This window comes from Lissotriton helveticus, chromosome 5_1, assembly GCF_964261635.1.
Source record: "Lissotriton helveticus chromosome 5_1, aLisHel1.1, whole genome shotgun sequence".
NCBI lineage: Eukaryota > Metazoa > Chordata > Amphibia > Caudata > Salamandridae > Lissotriton > Lissotriton helveticus.
In genome coordinates, this window is record NC_136065.1 from 222,478,607 (window position 1) to 222,492,849 (window position 14,243).

General features: G+C 45.8%; 1 protein-coding gene across 1 annotated transcript in view; it reads right to left on the bottom strand.

The window, feature by feature from the left end:
• Positions 1-14,243, bottom strand: part of UAP1L1 (UDP-N-acetylglucosamine pyrophosphorylase 1 like 1) — a 149,872-nt gene that overhangs the window by 79,614 nt on the left and 56,015 nt on the right. The gene's annotated exons all lie outside the window — the stretch shown is intronic.

Consider the following 14,243-nt stretch of genomic DNA (forward strand, 5'->3'; position numbering starts at 1 on the left):
GGACGTTGATCTTGTTCCCTGGTTATCTCAGCCACTTTTCGTGGTTCATGAGGGATTATTGTATCGTGAGAATCGTTTGTTTATACCCCCTGAGTTGAGAGATACTGTCCTTCACTGGTGCCATTCATCTGCTTTGGTGGCTCACCCTGGTATCCATAAGACTCGGGAGTTCTGTTCGCGTTGGTTTTGGTGGGACACGTTGGCACATGATGTCCAGGTGTTTGTTTCTTCTTGCCCGGTGTGTGCTATAAGTAAACCATCACATTCAAGTCCTTCTGGTGAACTAAGACCATTACCAGTTCCCCCTGCCCCTTGGCATACTATAAGTATGGACTTTGTGACAGATCTTCCTTTTACATCTGGGTATACTGCAATTATGGTAGTTGTGGACTTGTTCACAAAAATGGCGCATTTCATCCCATTGCCTAAAATACCAACAGCGAGGGAAATGGCAGAAGTTTTTATAAACTCGGGTGTGAAACTCCATGGGCTACCCTCAGCTATAGTCTCAGATAGAGGGGCTCAGTTTGTTTCCCACTTTTGGACAGAATTATGTTCCCGGTTAAGGATGGAGATCAGTTTATCCTCGGCTTACCATCCGCAGACAGATGGGCAAACGGAGCGCACCAATCAAACCATGGAGCAGTATCTCCGTTGTCTAGTGTCATCCATGTCATGCGCATGGGTAGAAGCTCTCCCCTTGGCAGAATTCGCTTATAACAACAGTGTGCATTCTGCGTTGGGGATGACCATTTGTAATGTCCAGAGTATTGCTGAAAAGGCAACTGGAATGTACAATGCGGTTACTGTTAATAGAAGGAGATGGTTCAACGGTCAATGGAAAATGAAGAATTGAAACCATTCTACAAAAATCTTCTTAATTTTAATTGAAATGACAACTCCGTTATGGAAAAAGAGTATCTAGAAGTTCAGAATGCAACCAGGAAAATTACCCCTAGTGGTAGTAATTTAGCGATGCGAAGTTCCTAAAAACATGTAGATCTGATACAGACTTCTAGCCGCGTATTCCATACCTTAGAATTATCCCAAGGTGTAAGATTGAATCCAGAAGTTTTTTGTGAGCCGTAACCCTGCACGCCAGTAGATGGCGACACTCGATTCCACGTGGTGTCATCTGCGCTGGAAGGGAGTTGCACTGTGCCTATGTAAGCACCACTCCAGCACGCTGACATCAGTTATTTTCTTTCCGTGCCAGCCAGCGCAGATCCAAAGAGTCACCCTCTGTCTTTTTTTGACGGACAACTTTTTTCAAATTTTTGTCAAAATTCTTTTCAGAGTTTTTCTTCTTGCCTGGGAGGAAAGGACACCAGAAAAACTGGATTCAAGCCCTGCAGCACCTGTCACCGACAGATGTTGTTGACGGGTCCTCTGCTTGTCAGCCTCTAGTGTCTTCAGCATGACCATGATGCTTCGACCTGCCATGCACCCAAGGCTTTGAAGGAGCTCGTCCTGAGACGCTACGATGGTCTTGATCCTGGTCGAGGGAGAAGGTCCCGGGAGCCATTGATTTTCATCGCAGGCGTTTTATTAAGTCCCACAAAAAGAATAAGAGTAAGAAGCCGAAAAGGTCTTAGACTTCACCCCATCCGTCAAACTCATCCTAGGAGCCGAGGGTGTGTCATCATTCAAATTCTGGCTCCGTGGTTTAGCTTACACCTGCGTCAGCTCTCCATGCCTCCCAGAGTTGTCCAGAAGAGACCCCCACGCAACTCCACGAATTGAGGCCATGTACCTCAGATTTGGGTGGTCCATCTCCGCTGGCATGCCTTTGGGCCTGGCAGGTTCGGGAGGTGCCCATGCTGGTTGCCTGTAGACAGGTTAGCCCTCAGCACCAGTAGGGTACCTTGGATCCACAGATAGATCTGGACCAGCGCCAGTCAGACCACCTCCACACCCATCCCGATGTTGATGCTCCCAGTACGGTCTGCAATCTCATCCCCAACTTTGACACGGAACCGGAGGGGGCGATGCTAACTCTTGCTTGGACTGGAGCCAACCCCTCTAGACCGGAAGCAGAGTCCTATTCCTATGGGCTAGGACTCGGGGAAGACTGGGAGGGGCCACAGGACCCTGAAGAATACTAGCCACTTTAAATCATGCTATACCGACTAGGAATGAGCGAGCTTTTTAGTCCCTGGTGAGACACGGCACAAATTCGCATAAACCGCCAGATGATTTTTTTTGTCTATAACTATAAGAGGGAAAATCATATCAAATCTTTATACAAATCATCTGTTATAAGTGAATATATGACAACTAATGCGGATGGTTCATTTGCAGAAATAACGGAGGATGAAATTGTCAAATTAATAGAGAGTTTTCGCTCATCCAAGGCAGCAGGACCCAATGGTATCCCTATCGGCTTGATAAAATTAAACATAACTTTTTGGAGTGCGATGTTAAAACAGTTGTTCCTACAGGTAATCAAATGTGGAATGATACAATCTTCCTGGAAAGGAGCGATTATCCACCCGATTTACATGAGCAACTAAAAAGAGGATCCTTCCAGCTATAGATTAATAGCGTTGCTGGATTTTGAAGGGAAACTATTTGCGAAGCACCTCCAGAATAAATTAAGGGCATGGGCGGAGGAAAAATCATTGATACCAATAACGCAAACTGGATTCGCTTAGGGTGTTCGACCATCGATAACATTGTTTCACTGGCCATGATGGTTAAAAAAGCAAGCCTGCGGAAAATAACATTATACGCCTGCTTTGTGGACTATTCCACAGCATTCGACGAGGTCAACAGACAAAGGCTGTGGAATAAATTAACAGCATGGGAGGTCGATTTCAACCTTCTAAATGTTATTATTTGTCTGCACTCGGATACATGAGTCAGGGTGAAGTTGGCTCATGAGAATACACTATCTCCAAAAATGGACACCACAAACGGTCTTAAACAAGGCTGTGTCTTTGCACCTCTGTTATTTTCTTTGTACATTGAAGATATCGACTCGGTGTTAAGCTCAGATATGGGTGTGGCACCTAAATTAGAGGACAAAAAAATATCATACCTAGCATATGCCGATGATTTAGTAATTTTATCCTTAACTTCTAATGGACTACAGCATCAACTGAACCAACTAGACACATATAATAAAGTGAATGGTTTGATAGCTAACTTATCTAAAATGAAAATCGTTACGTTTGGTCACTCTACACCACCAAAATGTGGTCTTTAGGAGAAAACCCGATCGAGGAAGTGGACCAATATAACTACCTCGGGGTAACATTTGATACAAAGTTATCATGGCTAAACCATACGGTCTGTAAAAGTGTAAAATCTACAACTATCACAAAATCAATTGCAAGATATTATGAAACTGTGCGGAGGGAATGCAATTATTCCATCTCTAAAAGCTTTACAGATGAAAATGATTCAGTTTCTACTGTCTGTTGTACGCATCTCCTGCCATGAACAAATAAGTCATTTTTGACCTCGAAAAATGTTTTATGAAATGCGTACTTACCATACTACATTTACGACAGGCTACTCCACATTGTATGATACGGTTGGAATTAGGCCTAAAATCTCTGGAAATGCTGCTTAAGATCAGTTGTGTTAACTACATTATCGATTGTGCTAAGGCCGAATCATGCACATTGAAACATCTAATAATGGAGGAAGTCAAAAAGTAAGAGATCTGCATCTTTCCAGTATAATGACGGAAATAGACTTTTATGAACTGCCTGATATACAAGAGATGGGAAAAATGATCAGGGATGTGCGGAAAAAACTAATATGTAAAACATTAAAAGTCAACACAGTGGAATTTAGATAGTCTACAAGCCAGGAAATATAAACACACAGACTTAATAATGGATACATACACCTTGAAGGCTCAAGAATACTTGGGATGGAATCTGACCAGCTACTTTAAATGGAAATACCTACGGTTCAGATAATTCCATAATCCAATAGGGGAGTTTGAAGGGACTTGGAATAAGGCTCTTAAAGATACTCCGGGATGACGGCTTTGTGGAACCGGCAAGGAAACTCAAACATTTAATATGAATATGCCCGAGACTGTTGCCTACACGGAGGTCATATTTACGCCCCATGTTTAATAATGGCAAAATAAGAAAAACTACAGAGGCTATACGTTATTGTTTTGGACTAACAGGGGAAAGAGCAATCAGAAGGATGGTTCAGTTTTTAGAACATGCTTATAAAACACTACACGACTAATGTTTTTTATTGGATCGGTATTTAGATGCAAAAATAGTTATCACGACCTACGTACATCTTTTTTATGACACTACGCATGAAAAATGTGATTTTTTTTTTATACCTGCTTATTCTCTATTTATTGTAATCAAATGATTAATGCAATAAAGTATTTTTTACTACTACTAGCCACTAGACCCAGACATGCATTGGTGCGAGAAGTTGGCAGAAGCCAGTGGACTGAACACTTCCCCAGATAATGGTCTGGTGTCTCCTCCTACCGTGGCCATGGAGGAGGATGCCACATTTGCTAGGATAAGGGTGGATGATTTCCTGGACCTTCAGCTGCCCTCAGAAGCGGTCAAGACTAATGTCTTGACGGAGGTGCTTCAGCTGGTAGTCACCCCTGCAGAACTGCTTCTCCCATTTAAGGAAGCCCTCACAGATGTCCTGCCAGGAGCCAGGTCCAAGGTCTGCATAGGACAATTGCATGAAGCCAATGCCCCACCCCAGGGGACCCCGCCTTTACTCACCCTACACCCCACCCTGGAGAGCTTAGTGGTCCAAGACTACTTCCAAAGATAATCCTGACACATTGCCTACCACTTTACCGGATAGGGAATCCAAGAGGATGGACACCTTAGGCAAGTAAATGTTTTCTTCCGCCAGCCTGGCATTGCTGTCTGTGAACACTGTATGCCTTTTGGGCAGTTACTCCCATTCACTGAGGGATTTGGTTACGCAAGTGCTGCCTATGGTCCTGGAGCAGGACCCGGCCATACTCTTTCAAGCTATGGTTGATGGGAGAGGTGCAGCTAAGTTCACAATCCGATGTGGATTGGACATGACCAACTCGCTAGGCAGAGCGTTTTTTTCTTCTGTGGCCTTAAACACCATGCTGGGCGGAGGATAACTGGCTTTTCGGAGGATTGCCAAGCTTTGCTTATGGACATGACTTTTGATGGCTTCTGTCTCCTGGAAGACAAGAAGGACTCTGTGCTGAAGCGCTTCAAGGCTGAGGCCAGGTACTTGGGTCTTTCCATGGCTGCCGTCAACCTCAGTCTGCTTTTCGAACCACGGAAGGGGCTTGTAGACGCGCCTTTACCTGCACAACCACCAAAGCCCACAAGCTTCCCACAGACTTTGTAGGTCAGGCAGCAAGAGCTCGGCCATGTCCAACCCCTCTTCAGGCCCCCACTTGGCAGCCACAGCCTCCAAACCCCTTTAGTTTGACCACGGACTACCATGGGCGAGATACGCCATCACTTATACCACTGGAGGTCAATAACATCAAATTGTCCGGAGGGGCTACTTCCTCTCCCTCGTAACTGCCCCTCCACTCATGCAACCTTTTTACGACAGGCTGATGGAGGACCATCTCTCCTTACTCTGCCAGGAAGTAGCAGTGCTCTTGACCAAGGGAACCATAGCGAGGGTGCCAGCATCAGAAGAAGGTCGTGGTTGCTATTCCAGCTATTTTCTGGTGCCCAAGAAGGATGGAGGCCTTTGTCCTATACTAGACCTGCGCCTTCAATTTTTTCCTGAAAAATTCAAAATGCTCACACTCGCTCAAGTTCTGTATGCTCTGCACCCAGAAGACTGGATGGTAGAGTTGGACTTGCAGGATGCATACTTTCACATTCTTGTCCTGCCTGCCCACAGACGCTACCTGAGGTGCACGCTGGGCCAAGAGCACTGTCAGTTCACTGTGCTCCCATTCTGACTTATTAGCGTCCCTCAGGTATTCACAGAGGGGACGACGGTAGTTACACCGTATCTGCAAAGATCAGGGGTGCCAGTATTTCTCTATATCGACGACTGGCTGTTAAAGGTGGATTCGTCTCAAACAGTCATCTCCCACCTCTAGACTACGGTAAACCTCCTGCACTCGCTGGGGTTCACCATCAACGTGCCAAGGTCACGCTTGTCCCTTCTCAGACACTCCCCTTCATCTTAGCCTTTCTTGACACAGAGCAGTTTCGGGTCTATCCTACAGAAGAGCAGGTCCAGGAGATTCAGGCTATGATACGGATGTATCAACCTCTCCTGGGTTTCAGTGAGACTGGCTCTGAGGCTGCGGGGACTCATGGCCTCCTGCTCCGGACGCATGCAGGCTAGCATATGCATGCCCTGCAGTGAGACCTGAAGTTCCAGAGGGTGAAGCATCAGGGGAATCTCCGACAAGGTCCAGATCTCGTAGGGCACAGCAAATGATCTGCAGTGGTGGCTAACAAACCGCGATTGGGTCAGCGGCAGACCCTTCTGACCCCTCTCCCTTTCCCAACCAGATCTGACAGTAGTGACAGATGCGTCACTCTTGGGATAGGGAGCCATCTGGGAGAGGCGGAGATCAGAGGCCTCTGTTCTCCGGCAGAAGCCGAGCTCCACATTACCCTGTTGGAGCTCAGAGTGATCCGACTGGCATTGAAAGTCTTTCTACCCTCTGTCAAAGGAAGGCTTGTGCAGGTGTTCATGGACAACACCACAGCCATCTGGTACTGAAACAATCAGGGTGGGGCGGGGTCATGGACCCTTTCTCAAGAAGCCTTGCGCCTCTGGATATGGCTGGAACATCGGGGCATTTTCCTGGTGGTTCAACACTGGGGAGAATCTCTGAAAGCCAGGGCGGACGCACTCAGCCAACAATGCCTAGCAGATCATGAATGACGTCTCCATCTGGAGGTGGTGCAAGGTGTCTTTCAACAGTAGAAAGAGCCTGGGTTAGATCGATTCGCCACCACCGACAACACACAATGTCAGCAGTTCTGCGCACTGGAGTTTCCAAGGTGACTCACTCAAAAAAGCTTTTAGTTTCAAGTGAAGCTCAGGCCTCCTGTACGTCTTTCTGCCCATACCACTCCAGCCCAGAGTTCTCAAGAAGATCAAGAAGGACTGGGCCAAAGTCATCCTTGTGGCTTCAGACTGGGCTCGGAGATTCTGGTATCCCGAGCTGTTGAGCATGTCCATCTGTCCTCTGATCAGGCTGCTCCTTCAAGTGGACCTTCTGTCGCAGCAGCAGGGGAGGGTTCTCCACCCGAACCAGTCAACTTACTGCCATCATGCATGGAGATTGAGCAGTGGCAGTTGATAGCTTTTGATCTTCCGTTCAAAGTCTGCAATTTTATCTTTGCTGCTTGGCGTCCCCCACCAAGACGCTATACGCCGGCCGTTGGAATACATTAGTGGCATGGTGTGCTGAGCAACAGTTGATCCCCTAACTACTCACCTTTCTCAATTTCTTTTGTTTATTCTTCACCTGACCCAGCAGGGCTCAGCCAAGGCTGCCAGTTCTGGTCCTGGACATCTGCCAGGCAGCAACGTGGGCATCTCTGCACGATACTTCCTGGACAGTCAGGCCCATAGGGAAAGACACTTTACTCGTTCTGTCCAGCAGGACTCTTTGGTCTAAAATCGGTTTCACAGACCCACCTTTGGGAAGGTATTGCTTGGCTATCTGTCCTAAGGTAAGGAATCTGCAGCTAGAAGTCTATCAGATGAACAAGTTACTTTCCTCAATAACGCCTTATCTGGTAGCGGCTGTCTAGCCGTAGACTCCTTACTGACTCATCCATCCTCCCAGCTCTGAATAGTTTTCTAGGGTCAGGGCCCTAGTTTTTCACACCAGTGATCAGTGTTCTGGTGCAGAAAGTCACAAAAAGAAACGGATGTCAATGCACTGACTATATAGGCATCGTGCACGCCACTACCAGTGCTGATGACACGTGGAGCGGAATTACGCCACCTACAGGTGCACAGGGGTACTGCTCATGAACATTTTGCAGATATAATCTGATGACTCGGGGCAATTCTAAGGTAAGGAATCTGCAGCTAGATAAGAGTCTCTACCAGATAAGGCATTTCGGAAGGTAAGCAATGTGTTCATCGTACGATCACTGAAGGATCCTATAGACTCTAGGTAAATGTCTGCAATGTGGAGGAGAAATAGGGTAATGAGGAGATGGACAAGATAGGAGTGAGCCATTGGCAACTGTGTGCTGGAACGCAGCACAGAAAGGAACTATCAGGGGAGCACAAGAAATAAAAGATGCAGATTGGAGGGTGTGTTCTCATTAGGCAGAGTCTTCAGCTCTCTGGTAGGGCTTGGCTTCAAGGCGCTTTCTAAATTTTTGGACTTATTAGGCTTGCCTAGGCTGCAGTGCAGCCAAGTAAATAAACGGCAGCACAGCATTCAGGCTTGTTACTAGCAAAGTGTAATGGGAAATACTTTAGCTCCAGGTTGAGAAAGTGGTAAAGAATGGTCCAAGCAGGTCTTTTCAATACTAGTGGAGATCTTCTGTTTCTCTGTGGGCAGCTGCTATCCTTCATCTTGCACATAGTGTTGTACGCAAACAAATGATGGTGTTCATCCCAGAGTAACCCTAAAGACAGCTGTCCTGAAGGTGGTCATGAACTTTCTCCTGTCTGCACACCTATGGATGATCAAAATCATTATTAAAAGAACTCCGCTTATAAGGTTTGGTCACCTACACATTCATTATAAAATAAAGAAGCACAAAGGGCTCTCTCATTTGCAGCAGTCTAGTGGACTTAACTGGAAAGGGGAGGTCAGTAAACCTCACCCCTGGTGTAGCTACTGCACCCCAAAACAGAATATTTATTGTCATCAGCCATCGGCAGTTGCAACAGGGCTACTCACTTTTGGCACTGCACTGATTGCACCGAACAGAGTCAGTCACACTTGTATCATCAATTGACAATTTCAACTACTGCAAATATTGAACTCTGGTTAACCAACCATCTAGAAAATAAAACACAGATAACTGCTTCATGGACTATCAATCAAAGCCTTTTGCTTCTTCTAAACATTCATTAACAGAGAAAAGATGTAATCACACATATGGGAATGTGCAAAGTACTTTAAATAATCTCTATGGGAACATGCTATCACAAAATAGAGCAAGAGCTGCGACTTTTCTAGGCTATGTTCACTCAAGACTCAGAAAACACACAAAACTACAAAATATTTGGACCTGGCCCCACACTTATCTAGTGTGAGCAGAACCCTAGAATTTCCCTTGACATGAGTGAGGTCCTGGACCGGTCTTGTGACCTGGATCATTGTAATGACAGTGGACTACCATTCATTTCAGGAATTTAGCATGTAGTGTGGTTGTAGAAGCATACCATTTTTGTGAATCTTTAGTTGTGACCAGCGCTTTTTATTTGTATCACTGGAGCGGAGGCCTACTGGTCCATTTGTGTAAAGTTCCACTTCTAAGTGCAAACCCGTTTCCTATTGCTAATGTCTCAAGTTTATGTTGTCCTTCTTTGTTAATGTGGCCTGCATGGTAAATGCACCGTATGCAGAATTGAACAGAAAGGTAATGGACCAATAGAAATAGTTTTACAGTTTGAAGAATTTTCTGGATTCACATGCTGTGCAATATTCTGCGATCTAGTGGCTGGGTTCAGAATTGTTCATGTGAAGTCTCTTCCTTTTTTTTTTTACCTTTCGAGAGGGCTTTGTCAACCATTTGGTGCTATGTCCCTCGTTGTACGACAATAGAAACACACCCTGGAAATACTTCAACACAGTCGCCATCATCAGATTATTTTTTACACCATGCTACAAGCATTGTATAAAGCAGTGAATCAGAGTAATGGAAGCCTTTGAGTTTTTATTTTGGAAGCCCCTGACCATTTCTCTGTACAATATGGAGGGAAGGTTGTTTTCCCAGACAATGAAAGTATATTGCAGACATTCTTGAAGCTGGAGAGGAGGCTTAGACACTGAAGTGGGGACAGAGAAGGCAAGGTCCTTAAGAAATTCAACTAGGCCTTTTCCGGAGAAATGCTGCTAATAAATATTCGTACCACTGCCAATGTAGGTAGATGATGGGGGGTGAAGGGTGGGATTGCAGCCTCTCCTGCTCAGGTGAAAAGGCTCCCTTTTTAGTGAGGCATGTCTTTGGTTTCTCCTGTGCTCACTGTTCAGTTTAGCTCTTGGTAGCCAGGTACCGACAGCGCTCACACCTCTGTATCTCTGTTGTAACTGCTCCAGGCTGAGACAAGCCTGTTGTAACAAGCATTGACATAGCCAATAGGTCTCGCCTTTGAGACCTTATAAGTGTTCAGCCAGAGATATTGACTTTGCCTAGGTCTTTAAGCTGTGCTGTACAGAAGTCTTCAGCATACTGAAAAGGTATAATAAAGAAGTGTCAGAAGCATTTCTGTTACCTTATATATGACCACGAAAGCATTATGAACGACCATATTAAAAAAGTATTAACAATAAATAATGTCGAGGATTTTTCTTTCAATGCTGGCAACTTCTATCTGCCTGTCCCGATGGTTGCTTGTTATGGGTTTTTTTTGTTATGGGGGGCATAAATAACAGGAAGGTGAAGGTTGGGAAATAGTACCTGTATAACAGTCAGTCAGTCAATGAGTAAGAGAGCGAGAGCGAGAGAGAGTGAATGAAGGTGCCTCCTCGCTTTCACCTACCCGCGGCAGGTACCATCTGGTACGAGAAAGAGTGTACTTTGCATAACATTTCCCTGGGTGAGCTTGTTTTAATGGGGTTTCTCTGCGCCCATGCCTTGGCAGCATTAGGAGTGGCAGTAGCTTGGGAGCTCCATTGCGTCGTAACATAGATTAATGGTATCATTGTTAGGCTGGTAAAACAAATAGATGTTAAAGTCTCTATAACAGCCACACTGTTCTCTGTGAGGAGGGAGTGAACGTGGAGGGGAAATGGCGGCATTTCCATGAGGCCAGATGAATGTACCTTTTTAAGGATGTAAAAAACAGTTGTTGCTTATAGACTGGCGTACATGAATTACTAGTTGTAATGTTGCTTTAGTAGTATGTTGGTTCACTGTTGCAGAGTGGAAAACACTTCTTGAGAACGGTTGTAATTAGATCTTGCAGCAGTGTTGCTTGGATAGGGTTAAGCCGTTGTAGTTATGGAAGTAGCGGGGAGGCTGACATGGAACCAGGAAGGTGCTGGCGAAGGCCTTGCGCTGGTAGTTAATGATCTTGAATTAAAGGAAGTATGTCCGCTCCACCTGACTCATAAGGAGGGTCCACATAGCTAGGGACAAACAGATCCTACTATACTACAAAACAACCAGACATGGACCACCACATAGTATCTGACATACAATCAGACATAAGGAACACTACTAGCGAAAAAGAGACCAACACACTGCTCAAATTAATGTAATTTGTAACTATATTAATTCACCACTAATCCTTTTTGGGTTCCTGAGTAGCGTGCTACTCACCAAAGAGTGCTTTGATGCCTTGTCTGGGGTAGTAAGCGCTATATAAATGCAATTACAATTACACACTTCCAGGTAATCAATATCATACGAAACTCAGCAGCAGAGTAGCAAGGATGCCATGGACCCTGGTGCAGGCAAGAAAAACGCCTTCTTTGATTACTGCTGGGGTAGTAAAATACAGCAATAATCAGGGTTCAAAAAGCCTTGGTGCCACTGCACCTGCTGCACCAATAGTAGCTACGCCTCACCCAGCACGAACAGACACCTGCCACATTTAGGACGGTCCGAAAGTCTATACAGTGCCTGAATTTACGAGGTACAAAAGCATATTATGTTCCATCAATCGGTGCCAGTAGGGCAAGGCATCACTGAGCTGAAAGTAACTATCTTCAATAGAACGAAAGGGACTGGGAAGAAAGGGACACCGGTCAGCGAGAGGCAAAAAGAACTCGGGTGTGATGAGGTCAGGATAGCGCTGCGGGAGGACATCTTTAGGCACCCGAGCCAGCACGCTCTGACCCAGAGCAAATTTTGGGTCACAGAAAACAACTGCTTCTGGAAAAAATTTAAGCAGGTATGTATGCGGCGCACAACTCGACTAAACCGCCCCTTGTGGGGGAAACCTCACTTCCATGGCTTTTAATGCTACTCGTGTCCTGTAATTAGTGTTCTTCAATTAAAGGGTGGAGCCAGAGGCCTGCCCCTTCGGGCTTCGCAGACAATCTGTTACAGTGAGTTAACTGGGGACAGGGTTGCGTGGCTCAGAAACACGCAGGTCAGAGTCAGGTGATTGGGAGAAGGAGCCAATGGGTCTGAGGGCGGGAGAAAGAGGGGCAGTGAAGATATGCGAGTCAGATGAGCAGTGAAAGTGAAAATGAAAGCTTGGTCAGTATAAAGTGAGACTGTGCAAGACGGGAGAGAAAAACGGGGTAAAGCCGGTGTTGGAAAGGACACAGAGGCAGTGACAAGAAAGAAAAGAAAATGCCATCCTAAATTAACTTGCTTTATATGGAACACAGTACCACAGGTTTTGTTGTTTCAGTGTGCTATAAAAACTGCTATGACTATTACCCAAGTTAATGGCCTCAAAGTGTCGACCTGGGAAGCATAAAAGACTGAAGTCGCCCTTTTTACAGTGCACAAGCAGGTGTCAGCCCTCACTGCTTAAATCACTGAGCCTTGCTTAAAAAAAGCAAATGCTATTTAAACGGTGAAAAATGTCATAAAAAATAGCAAGCAAATGGGAGAGAAGCAGCGACAGAAGGGGACATAAAAACTATGACAAACAAAAAAAATAGGGAAAGGAGTAAAGAAACTTAAGTGTGGGAGACCTAAGAAGAGAACAGAGACACGAGAACAGACATTTTTTGTAGTTTTATTCAGAGCATTGATAAGCTCAACATGTGCACTGGTTACATTAAACACAGATATTAAGTGATTTGTCCAGAATTACAGGATGTGGAGCCTACGTCGGGACTTGGAGAGGATGGCGAAAGGGGCTACAATGGTGAGAGATACAATATAGAAAGGAAAGAGATACATAGGGGTAAAACGAGGGAGAGGAAAGTGTTGCTATGGTTAACTGATAAAGAGAAGAGGAGGCGAGGGGAAGAAAAGGTAGATTTTAAAAGAAGGGCGAGTTGGAGAGAAGAAAAAAGGAGGAAGAGAAAAATCTAGAGATTAGTAGAGTACAGAGACGAGAGATTAGTAGACCAGAAAAGGAGAGAGGTGCGGAAGGAAAGAGGACACAGAAGGTGGAGAGAGATGCAATTTAGAGCGAGAGGGAGAAACAAAGAAAGAAAACAGGAGTCAGGAAGAGGGACTACAGAAGGTAGAGATGAAGAGAGGAGAAATGTGTACTACAGCGGGGCACGATAGAATGAGATGAGAAAAAATGGTGTCGGGGAGAAAAGAGAAAGTTTAACAAGCACGGCCATGAAAGTGACGAAACAAAACAGATGGCACCCTGCGCGCCCATGCTCGCTCCTGCAAGCTGCAGGCCGCCACACGCACCAGTGAAGGTCTGGAGTGATTGCAAGAGGCCCTCTCCTGGAGTAGCGCATGTGTGCTGCGCTAGGCGAGACCTAAAAAGCACCACTCCTCACAAAGGTTGAGTGTATTGATAGCCTGGAGAGGACACTTTAAAGAAGAGCCATGCTAAACAGGTTTTGCTCTGATAACTGTTTAACAACCAGAGCTGGTGTCTGCTGTGCAACCAGAGCTAGGGTCTACCGGACAGCAAGCTTCCCAGAGGTAAGGGAGCATTACCTGGAGTCTTGCCGAAGACCTGAACCCATAATCTGAAACACCTGGTAGCCAATCTGCTTGCTGTGATGGAAGGAGTCTGACAACTCTGCCTCAGGGGTGTCTGTCCATTGAGTGTTAGAAGCAGCAGACACCCCGGTGCTGTGCTATGGAGAATGATTTGTAAGCCAGAGTAGCGGGTGCAGTCTGCCGTAAAGTGGTTCCAGGTAGGAATAGTGGATCGGCCTCTGACATAGCCATCGTAAAAAGATGACAAGTGATGTGCCCGTGGTGGATGTTACCACCAACAAGCAAGAGTTGTGCCTTTGATGGACACTGCCATTGGATTTAAGAACTGTGCATGTGTTGGTTGGTACCACAGAACTGAAAGCGGCCCATGGCAGTAGACACCACGGCATCTAAAAAGGGAGCCCAACAGCTGCCATTGTGCCGCTGTGACCCTTCTAAATGTTCCCATCGCCCATGAAGAGGCCCACCTGCTGCCCATCACAAAGTCCCCCAGAAGCAGGTTCGACAGATAATAAAGCCCACTGCGGG